Raw genomic sequence first — 12,658 nt, forward strand, 5'->3', positions numbered from 1 at the left:
ATATGGGGAGATGGGGGAGGGGGATATGGGGGATATGGGGGAGGGGGGATATGGGGGAGGGGGATATGGGGGAGGGTCGATATGGGGGAGGGGGATATGGGGGAGGGGGGATATGGGGAGGGGGATATGGGGAGGGGGGATATGGGGGAGGGGGGATATGGGGAGGGGGATATGGGGGAGGTGGTATATGGGAGGGGAGATATGGGGGAGGGGGGATATGGGGGATATGGGGGAGGGGGGATATGGGGGATATGGGGAGGGGGGATATGGGGGATATGGGGGGATATGGGGGGATATGGGGAGGGGGGATATGGGGGAGGGGGAGATGGGGGAGGGGGATATGGGTGATATGGGGGAGGGGGGATATGGGGGAGGGGGATATGGGGGAGGGTCGATATGGGGGAGGGGGGATATGGGGGAGGGGGGATATGGGGAGGGGGATATGGGGAGAGGGGATATGGGGGAGGGGGGATATGGGGAGGGGGATATGGGGGAGGTGGTATATGGGGAGGGGAGATATGGGGGAGGGGGGATATGGGGGATATGGGGGAGGGGGGATATGGGGGAGGGGGGATATGGGGGATATGGGGGAGGGGGGATATGGGGGAGGGGGGATATGGGGAGGGGGATATGGGGGAGGTGGTATATGGGGAGGGGAGATATGGGGGAGGGGGGATATGGGGGATATGGGGGAGGGGGGATATGGGGGATATGGGGAGGGGGGATATGGGGGGGATATGGGGGGGATATGGGGGAGGGGGGATATGGGGGAGGGGGGATATGGGGAGGGGGATATGGGGAGGGTGGATGTGGGGGAAATGGGGGAGGGGGGATATGGGGGATATGGGGAGGGGGGATATGGGGAGGGGGATATGGGGAGGGGGGATATGGGGGATATGGGGAAGGGGGGATATGGGGGATATGGGGGAGGGGGGATATGGGGAGGGGGATATGGTGGAGGGGGCTATGGGGAGGGGGATATGGGGGAGGGGGCATATGGGGAGGGGGGATATGGGGGAGGGGAGGATATGGGGGATATGGGGAGGGGGATATGGGGAGGGGGATATGGGGGATATGGGGGAGGGGGGATATTGGGGAGGGGGATATGAGGGAGGGGGGATATGGCGAGGGGGGATATGGCGAGGGGGATATGGGGGATATGGGGGAGGGGGCATATGAGGGATATGGGGAGGGGGATATGGGGGAGGGGGTATATGGGGGAGGGGGGATATGGGGGAGGGGGGATATGGGGGAGGGGGTATATAGGGGAGGGGGGATATGGGGACGGGCTGTCGGTGGCTCACTTGCTACTACGCCCCCGACCTCTGCATCAGCAACCTCCCGGTCCTCAGGTCCGCCAGCCAGTTCCAGGGCCCTTTCCTCGTGTTCGGTCAGTGGCCTCTCATCAGCGAGGCCTCCTCCAGTCCTCACATGCTCCGTATTGTTGTGTGCGCGCTTATCCTGTGGGGGGGGTGGTGGCAGGGGTAAAAGGCAACACTGTTAGGCAGGTATATGAATGCATGCCATCGGTTGCGCGTGCATTGCAGAGGTTAAGGTTAGGGCTGGATTCACTTGGGGACATGGGGGATATGGGGGAGGGGGGATATGGGGGAGGGGGGATATGGGGGATATGGGGAGGGGGGATATGGGGGAGGGGGGATATGGGGGATATGGGGGAGGGGGATATGGGGGTATGGGGAGGGGGAATATGGGGGAGGGGGAATGTGGGGGAGGGGGGATATGGGGAGGGGGGATATGGGGGAGGGGGGATATGGGGAGGGGGATATGGGGGATATGGGGGATATGGGGGAGGGGGGTATGGGGATATGGGGAGGGGGATATGGGGGATATGGGGGAGGGGGGATATGGGGGATACGGGGAGGGGGGATATGGGGATATGGGGAGGGGGATATGGGGGGATATGGGGGAGGGGGTTATGGGGGAGGGGGGATATGGGGAAGGGGGATATGGGGAGGGGGGATATGGGGGATATGGAGGATATGGGGAGGGGGGATATGGGAGGGGGGATATGGGGAGGGGGATATGGGGGATATGGAGGAGGGGGGATATGGGGATATGGGGGAGGGGGGATATGGGGGAGATGGGGGAGGGGATATGGGGGATATGAGGAGGGGGATATGGGGGAGGGGGATATGGGGGAGGGTCGATATGGGGGAGGGGGGATATGGGGAGGGGGGCTATGGGGAGGGGGATATGGGGGAGGGGGATATGGGGGAGGGGGATATGGGGGATATGGGGGAGGGGGGATATGGGGGATATGGGGGAGGGGGATATGGGGAGGGGGGATATGGGGGATATGGGGGAGGGGGGATGTGGGGGAGGGGGGATATGGGGAGGGGGATATGGGGGAGGGGGTATATGGGGAGGGGAGATATGGGGAGGGGGGATATGGGGGATATGGGGGAGGGGGGATATGGGGGATATGGGGGGATATGGGGGGGATATGGGGGAGGGGGGATATGGGGGAGGGGGGATATGGGGAGGGGGATATGGGGAGGGTGGATATGGGGGATATGGGGGAGGGGGGATATGGGGGATATGGGGAGGGGGGATATGGGGAGGGGGATATGGGGAGGGGGGATATGGGGGAGGGGGGATATGGGGGATATGGGGGAGGGGGGATATGGGGGAGGGGGATATGGGGAGGGGGATATGGGGAGGGGGGATATGGGGAGGTGGATATGGGGGAGGGGGGATATGGGGAGGGGGATATGGGGGAGGGGGAATATGGGGAGGGGGGATATGGGGGAGGGGAGGATATGGGGGATATGGGGAGGGGGATATGGGGAGGGGGATATGGGGGATATGGGGGAGGGGGGATATGGGGGAGGGGGGATATTGGGGAGGGGGATATGAGGGAGGGGGGATATGGCGAGGGGGGATATGGCGAGGGGGATATGGGGGAGGGGGCATATGAGGGATATGGGGAGGGGTGATATGGGGGAGGGGGTATATGGGGAGGGGGGATATGGGGGAGGGGGATATGGGGAGGGGGGATATGGGGAGGGGGGATTTGGGGGTTTGGGGGATATGGGGAGGGGGATATGGGGAGGGGGATATGGGGGAGGGGGGATATGGGGAATATGGGGGAGGGGGGATATGTGGAGGGGGGATATGGGGGAGGGGATATATGGGGAGGGGGGATATGGGGGAGGGGGGATATGGGGATATGGGGAGGGGGGATATGGGGGATATGGGGGATGGGGATATGGGGGAGGGGGGATATGGGGAGGGGGGATATGGGTGATATGGGGGATATGGGGGAGGGGGGATGTGGGGGAGGGGGGATATGGGGGAGGGGGGATAGGGGGAGGGGGGATATGGGTGATATGAGGGATATGGGGAGGGGGATATGGGGGATATGGGGGAGGGGGGATATAGGGGATATGGGGAGGGGTGGATATGGGGGAGGGGGGATATGGGGGATATGGGGGACGGGGGGATATGGGGAGGGGGATATGGGGATATGTGGGATATGGGGAGGGGGATATGGGGGATATGGGGGAGGGGGATATGGGGGATATGGGGGAGTGGGGATATGGGTGAGGGGGGATATGGGGAGGGGGGATATGGGGGATGGGGGATATGGGGAGGGGGGATATGGGGAGGGGGGATATGGGGAGGGGGATATTGGGGAGGGGGATATGAGGGAGGGGGATATGGCGAGGGGGGATATGGCGAGGGGGATATGGGGGATATGGGGGAGGGGGCATATGGGGGATATGGGGGAGGGGGGATATGGGGGAGGGGGTATATGGGGCAGGGGGCATATGGGGGAGGGGGATATGGGGGGGATATGGGGAGGGGGGATATGGGGAGGGGGGATATTGGGGTTTGGGGGATATGGGGAGGGGGGATATGGGGAGGGGGATATGGGGAGGGGGGATATGGCGGATATGGGGGAGGGGGATATGGGCAGGGGGGATATGGGGGAGGGGAGATATGGGGGAGGGGGGATATGGGGGATATGGGGGAGGGGGGATATGGGGGATATGGGGAGGGGGGATATGGGGAGGGGGATATGGGGGATATGGGCGATGGGGATATGGGGGAGGGGGGATATGGAGGAGGGGGGATATGGGGAGGGGGGATATGGGGGATATGGGGGAGGGGGGATGTGGGGGAGGGGGGATATGGGGGAGGGGGATAGGGGGAGGGGGGATATGAGGGATATGGGGGAGGGGGGATATGGGGGATATGGGGGAGGGGGGATATGGGGGATACGGGGGAGGGGTGGATATGGTGGAGGGGGGATATGGGGGATATGGGGGACGGGGGGATATGGGGAGGGGGGATATGGGGATATGGGGGATATGGGGGAGGGGGGATATGGGGGAGGGGGGATATGGGTGAGGGGGGATATGGGGGAGGGGGGATATGGGGGAGGGGGGATATGGGGAGGGGGGATATGGGGAGGGGGAATATGGGGGAGGGGGGATATGGGGGAGGGGGGGATATGGGGAGGCTCGCCCTGCCTGCTCTGACGAGGTCGTTCACCTTCTTGTGGCACTGGGTGCCTGTCCATGGTGTCAGGGCCGCAGCGGTGACGGCCTCTGCCACTTCCCTCCACAGACGCCGGCTGTGGCGTTGGGCAACTCTGCGGCCGTGCCCGGGATACAGGGCATCCCTCCTCTGCTCCACCGCATCCAGGAGCGCCTCCACATCCCGTGACTCGAACCTCGGGGCTGAGCGGCGGCCAGCCATCCAGTCGGGTGTTGCGGTCGGGTGTTGCGGTCGGGTGGGGGGGAGCAACGCAGCCTTATGAGCCGTCACGCCGTGCGGCACGTATGACGCTGCACGCCGTGAACCACTGCGCAAGCGCGGATCCCGTTACGTCGCTGCTCGCCCATTTCGGGCCGGAGACTTTCGACCCATTTTTCCGACGTGACGCAAGTCGGATTTGCGCCGTTTTTTGCGTTTTTTAGCAGACTTTCCGCCGATAACGGAGAATTTCGCCCCTGGTGACTGACGTTTATTGGGCTCAGCCAAGGTCTTCAGGTATTTTAAAATAACATTTAATTTAAACTGTTGTGGCTGTGGGTCAGTGGGGCTGGAATTGACCTCTCACTAGCCTAGGATGTCGCGGCATTAGTGAGAGCACATCAGGAGAATTGTGTTCAGTATTGGTCTCCTTAGTGAAGGAAAGGTGTAAATGTGTTAGAAACATAGAGTGGCCTAGTGTGTATGTTAATGTGCTGCATCCAATAAACACTCAAAATGGTTAGAACCACCTTCTTTGAATTCCTAAAGAGCATTCAAACAAAGAATAACAAAAGCAATACAGGAGATGCCCTTGAATGTGCTTGTCCATGTGCTTACAACCACCAGGGGGCTGTCTAGTGTTCAGTTAGCAGTATGCAGCTTTCAACATATCCGAAAGATTCTGATTAAAGCTGTGTTTGGATTTATGTCTGGGTTCACAGGCCTGACTCAACTCAAGGCCCTAATGAGCTGAAGTCCTCTGCGTTGTGATGGTTGATTTTGTTGCCAGATTCTGAAAGCTGTACTAGGTTACAGCAGACTGACGCCCAGTACAGCCATACAAAGGAATCTGGTATGTCTGCGGTTTGGGTACTCGCTGTGGAATATTTGTGGGATGAAACACAATGGTCCCTCAGCCTTTCCTCATAAGATCTTCCCTCCATACCAGGCAACATTCTGGTAAATCTCCTCTGCACCCTTTCCAATGCTTCCACATCCTTCCTATAATGCGGCGAATGTGAGGGAGACCATAAAACATTTATAAAGCAGCCAAGGTCATCATGGAAATGACTTCAACCAAACTTGCACTATAAATGACTCATCAATCTCCACAATAACATGTCCATGTAAATGAGAAAGATCCCCTTACATCAGGCAGGAGTTAGGCTTGCAAAATATCATGAGCATCCCGTCAGAGGGAGAGGGTGAAGGGAGAGAGAGGGATGTGGAAGGGGGAGGGATGGAGCGAGAGGAGAAAGAGAGCACGAGAGAGAGATAGAGAGAGAGAGAGAGAGCAGGGAAGGGAGATAAAAATAAGGGAAGGAGAGAGGATGAGCGGGAGAAAGATGAGAAAGGAGGGAGAAAGAGGGGGAGGGTGGGAGTGAAATAGAATGGGTGCCTGCAACCAATGCGCCAAAGAAACAGTCTCAACCTCTCTTGGGACATGCCCAATTTGTCAGATTGGGGTGCCCCATCTCACAAGTCAACAAGAGAAGCCCAAGCGAAGCCAGTCAGTAAATGTTTGTCTTTACTGATTTGCTAGAATGTTCTTGAATCCATGAAGTCCCTGCAGTGCAGAAGGAGGCCAATCGGCTCATCAAGTCCGTACCGACCCTCCGAAAAAGCACCCTACCTAGGCCCACTCCCTTGCCCTATCCCTATAAACCCACACATTGATCATGGCCAATCCACCTAGCCTGCACATCTTTGAACATCTGTCACTTAGTGTCATGGAATGAAGATGTTTCTGTGCCATTGATATCCATGTTTTATCCCATTTGCAGACACTGGAATAGCATTAACGATGGATGTGGAGGAAACTCAATCATTAATGGATTGTCCAGAAATCCCCTCTTCCCCTGCTCAAACCGGCAGGAAACTCATAGGGTGGGATTTACTGGCTGTACACGCCAGCGGGAAAGTCCAGTCCCATGCCATCGCACTGGTTTCCGGGTGGCGAGGGGTGCTATCAACGGGAAATCCTGTTGGCAACGGAATGACCGGTAGATCCCGCTGCCGGGCTGCTTCCCCTACCGAAAAACACACGGTGGGGTGGTCGGTAAATCCCACCCATACATCAGGGAGTCCAATATAGTGCTCAAAAACCAGAGGACGTGTCAACGTTCACATGGGCTTCCCTGGGAGGTATTAATTGTCACATGAGACCAGTACAAAAATGCCATTCAATGCCTTGCTATTTAGTTGCTGTCTGCTCTCTGCTCGTGTTTCTAGGATTTTTTTCTGTACTGCCGTGTGTTTCCAAGCTGGCTGCAACAGAATGTTCCACACCCAGTTGCATCACATTTGAGGTGGGCCAGATATTATTGGTCATTGTACTTTGCTTTAAGGATGGGAACCCAGCCTGCAGGGCTTTCTCAGACTGTACTTAGCCAGGATTATATCATTGCGTGCGATGACGCCCCATCACATACTAAACATTAACTAGGTTAAGTTGGACGTGTGTCCACCTCCAGTGATCTGTTGAGCTGCTCGCAGAAAAATGCTTTTCACTGTACCTCGGTACACGTGACAATAAACAAAATCCAAGTTGGCCTAGTTTGAAAGTTCAAACTGCAGATTTGACCCACATGGACTCCAATATAGTCACATGGGAGTGTCTCCTTGTTTGTCGGATACCCTGATAAGATTTGAGATGTAAATTGCATTTGCCTGTTTGGGAGTCCTTTTAAATAAACTCAGGAGCTCCGCTGAAGTCTAAGCAGCAGCAATATGCCTGGTATTCAAACAGAATTCATTTTGCTTCAGCTGATACATTATTTTCCAATCTCTGCCTCTGGCGGGAAAGATGATCAACATTGAAAAGGCGATTCAGAGAAGAATAAAGACTGGAAATACACAGCATAGCTGGCAGTATTTGTGGAGAGCAACCTAGTTACCGAACGTACATTTGACGTAAACGACATTGTGGTGAATGTATTCACAATAATGCATGACACTGTAACCATTGTATCCACCTAATGTAACCTTTGACCTGGAAGTGGTGATACGAGCTGCTTCCAGGTACTGTACTGTAACCCCGGTGGGCTCCGCCTCTGGCTCCGCCCTCACAGGGGCCATATAGAACCTGGCCACCTGCGGGTGGCACTCAGCTGCACAACTGACTCTGGCTAGGCAAGTTCACGACTAATAAAGCCTTATGTTCACTCGCTCTCTCGGCCTCGTGGTGAATTGAAGGTATATCAGACATGCTCACAGGAGCGGGGACTGTAAAGGGAAGCAGTGGCGTGGTGGGGGAGGCAGTGGCGTAGTGGTATTGTCTCTGCACTAGTAAACCAGAGACCCAGAGTAATGCTCTGGGGAGCCAGGTTCAAATCCTGCCACTGCAGGTCGTGAAATTTGAATTCAATAAAAATCTGGAATTAAAAGTCTAATGATGACCATGAAACCATTGAAATGAAAAATGAAATGAAAATCGCTTATTGTCACAAGTAGGCTTCAAATGTAGTTACTGTGAAAAGCCCCTAGTCGCCACATTCCGGCGCCTGTTCGGGGAGCCTGTTACGGGAAAAAACATCTCTTATGTTGTTGTAAAAAAACATCTGGTTCACTAATGTCTGTTGGGGAAGGAAATCTGCGATCCTTACCTGGCCTGGCCTACATGTGATTGAGACCCACACCAATGTGGTTGACTCTTATCTGCCCCCTCAAGGACAATTAGGGATGGGCAATAAGTGCTGGCACAGCCTGCGATGCCCATGACCCCATGAACGAATAAAAAAAAGATTAAGAACCTGATTGTTGCAGCAATGGGTGTTTAATGCAGCCATAGCATAGCATCCCGCTTCAGAGTGTGGGTGTAATGGTGACTCCGCCTGCCAATTGAAAGGGTTCTTGGCAGGGCTCAGAATGACTTCATTCTAGATTGATTTGAGGGGCGCGATTCTCCGACCCCCCACTGGGTCGGAGAATCGCCGGGGGCCGGCGTGAATCCCGCCCCCGCGGAGAATTTGCGACACGGCGGGGGCGGGATTCACGCCGGCCCCCGGCGATTCTCCGACCCAGTGGGGGGTCGGAGAATCGCGCCGCGCCAGTCGGCGGGAATCCCCCGGCGATTGTCCAGTCCGCGATGGGCCGAAGTCCCGCCGCTGTCAACCCACGCCAGCCAGCGTGGATTGAACCACCTTTGGGATGGCGGGACACGGCGGCGCGGGCGGGCTCCGGGGTCCTGGGGGGGGCGCGGGGCGATCTGGCCCCGGGGGGTGCCCCCACGGTGGCCTGGCCCGCGATCAGGGCCCACCAATCCACGGGCGGGCCTGTGCCATGGGGGCACTCTTTTCCTTCCGCCTTCGCCATGGTCTCCACTATGGCGGAGGCGGAAGAGACCCCCTCCACTGCGCATGTGAGGGGGTACCGTGAGCGGCCGCTGACGCTTCCGCGCATGCGCCGCCCGGCAAAGTAATTTCCGCGCCGGCTGGTGGGGCACCAAAGGCCTTTCCCGCCAGCTGGCGGGGCGGAAATCAGTCCGGCGCGGGCCTTTGCTCTCAAGGTAAGGGCTCTGCCCCTCAAGATGTGGAGAATTCCGCACCTTTGGGGCGGCGCGATGCCGGACTGATTCGTGCCGTTTTTGGCGCCGGTCGGCGGACATCGCGCAGATTACGGAGAATCCCGCCCCTGATCTTTCAGAAAGCAGAATAATGGAATAATACACAGGAAGCCTGCACCCAACCCAGGGTCTCTTCACTGGAAGCCATGGCTGTGAGGGCCCACCGCCATTATATGTTATCATCCTCTGGTGACTGAGAGTCAATTCCCATGTGGACATGGACATTTTGTGTTGCATATTGTACAGCTCAGGTTGCATGACAACTCAATGTTTCACATCAACACTGTTGATATTGTGATCCAGTTTCTGTACTAACCTGAAGGTAAACACTTCCCACCAGAATGATGGCATCACCAGAACATTATCTCGCATCTCATCAAAAGGAAATTGTGGTGAGTTTCTGCAACATCTACATATTAACCTCTACCTAGTCCACATTATTATGGTAGAACAACAGAAGAACTTCGGCAGCCACGCATCAGGAACCAAAGCAGTGGTGCTCAGGAAAGATCAAGACAGTCGATTCATTTAATCACTGGCGTCTACGCTTTCATACTTGACCCTAACTTTGTCCCTTTCCTTGCTAGTATTTCACCTGGAAGAAGAGAGGCAAGAGTAACCATCTTTGTGGATTCAGAATCAGAGAAAGCGATGGGACATCTACAGGACTTAGTGGAGCTGATCCCAAGGCAGATTGCGAATGAATGTCCTGTTGTAGCAGACAAGTCTATAATCAAAATATCAGCATCATTCACTTCGATCTGGCAGACCATCCTACAGGAGTATGGTGATGTCTTCAATCCAGCATTCCCGGGATACACTGGAAAAGCTGGAGCCTTCAAGGTGAATGGCAACTTGGGATGTGCACAACCTCCACAATGGAATGGTCACCACTCCCAATACGTCAGGGATAAACCCGTTAAATTACAACAAAAATTTGATAACCTTCAAGGTCTTTGTTGGGCCTCAAGGTGTGGGGATCATTGTGGAGTACCTTAACCCATCATTTCTCATGAAGAAACCGAGTGGGGTTTTCAACTTGTCATAGAATTCACTGATGTTGAATGCTACAGTAGGCCACAACCTTCATTCATACCAGATGTTGACTTAACCTTCTGTGGTGTTGGGCGTTCTGACACACAGATGAGCCAACACGGTTGTATATGGTACAACGCTATTTTATTTAAACTTTCTATGTACAGTTTTGTCTTGATACTCTGCACGTGGGGATTCCCTGTTTGTGATCTTGTAACAGGTCTTGTACATGTCTTTGCCCCAGACCTACTGTCCACTAGGTGTCGTGCTCGTGCTTTTATGTGGTTGCTGTCCTTGTGTGTGATTGGTTGTGGTGTTGTGTGCTCTGATTTGTCTGTTGTGGTGTCCATCAAGATGTGTGTGTTTGAATATCATGACATTCCCCTTTTTACAAAGATATGTGCCTACGTGGAAATAAATATGATCGCGTCGTGAGTGCATCTAAGAGTGTGTGTGTGTTGTGTACAGCATGTGCATATGACGTAACTATTTACATGGGGCGATGTCGGGTGCGTCACATGAACAAGGTTGTACCATAACAGAACATGAATGCGAACGAGAAAAAAAAACTTGAACAGTGGTCCAGTCAGACGATATCTGGAACGATAAACAACACCAGGTTATCATATAAAATTGTGTAACTTGTTAGACATATGAATGGTGTTATAAGTCCAGTCTAATGGGCTTGCGACGAGTTCGGGTTGACCGCCTCAAGGGTGGGTCAAGAACCACCGGCTGATGTGCAAGCATGGCCATGGGTGGCGATGGAGAGGGCGTGATCTGCGGCAGCTCCACAAAGTCATCCTCGGAAGCCTGTTGAGGATCTGGCGTGTGCGTACTGTGTGGCTGCGAGCGTGGAAGTCGGCGAAGGGCGCGCCGATTGCGGCGACGCACTGAACCATCTGGCATGCGAACCAGGAACGAGCGGGGAGCCACATGTCGGAGGACTTCGGCCAGTGCTGACCAGCCACCATACTGTTGATGGACGTGTACTTTGTCTCCGGAGGACAGGGGGGGCAGGTCCGTCGCTCGTGTGTCGTACTGACTTTTCTGGCGATCACGCTGCATTTGCATGTTCCGAAGAACTGCCTCATGGTCTGTTGTTGGTGCCAGGATGGACGGTACCGTCGTCCTGAGGGAGCGACCCATTAGGAGCTGCGCTGGCGAGAGACCCGTGGATAGCGGGGCCGATCGATAGGCCAGCAAGGCGACGTTAAAGTCCGATCCGGCAGCAGCCGCCTTGCACAGGAGCCGCTTGGCAATGTGGACGCCCTTTTCAGCCTTCCCGTTCGACTGGGGATGTAGAGGGCTGGATGTCACATGAGTGAAACCATATGCTGCGGCAAAGGACGACCATTCACGGCTGGCGAAGCAGGGTCCATTGTCTGACATGACAGTCCTTGGAATGCCATGGTGAGCAAATGTTTCCTTGCAGGCCCCAATGACTGCGGACGACGTCAGATCATGGAGAGGCATGACTTCCGGGTAGTTTGAGAAGTAGTCTATAATAACGATGTGATCTCTGCCGAGCGCGTGGAATAGGTCAACACCCACCTTCGCCCAGGGGGACGTCACCAACTCATGTGGTAGAAGCGTCTCCGGAGGTTGCGCCGGCTGAAACCTCTGACAGGTTGTGCAATTGAGCACCATGTTGGCTATGTCTTCATTAATACCCGGCCAATATACCGCCTCTCGGGCCCTTCGTCTGCATTTTTCGACGCCCAAGTGGCCTTCGTGTAGTTGATTAAGAATCATCTGGCGCATGCTGTGCGGAATAACGATCCTGTCTAATTTCATAAGGACCCCGTCTATGTTGGTAAGGTCATCTCGCACATTATAAAACTGGGGGCACTGCCCTTTGAGCCACCCTTCCGTCATGTGGCGCATCACTCGCTGCAGAAGGGGGTCAGTCGCCGTCTCTGCGCGTATGTGGGCCAGACTTGGATCATCAGCTGGCAGATTTGCTGCTGTCAGAGTCACGTGTGCCTCAATTTGACGCACGAACCCCTCCGCATCTGGTGGTGTGCTCACTGCTCGGGAGAGCGTGTCCGCCACGATGAGATCCTTCCCCGGAGTGTAGATCAGTTCGAAATCATACCTCCTGAGTTTAAGTAAGATGCGCTGAAGACGAGGGGTCATGTCGTTCAGGTCTTTGTTAATGGTGTTGACCAGGGGGCGGTGGTCAGTTTCAACCGTAAATCGTGGCAGGCCATACACATAGTCGTGGAACTTGTCCAGTCCAGTTAACAAGCCCAGGCATTCTTTTTCTATTTGCGCGTAGCGCTGTTCGGTAGGGGTCATGGCTCGTGAGGCATATGCAACCGGGGCCCATGATGA

The sequence above is a fragment of the Scyliorhinus torazame genome, chromosome 8 (genome assembly GCF_047496885.1).
Source record: "Scyliorhinus torazame isolate Kashiwa2021f chromosome 8, sScyTor2.1, whole genome shotgun sequence".
Classification (NCBI taxonomy): domain Eukaryota; kingdom Metazoa; phylum Chordata; class Chondrichthyes; order Carcharhiniformes; family Scyliorhinidae; genus Scyliorhinus; species Scyliorhinus torazame.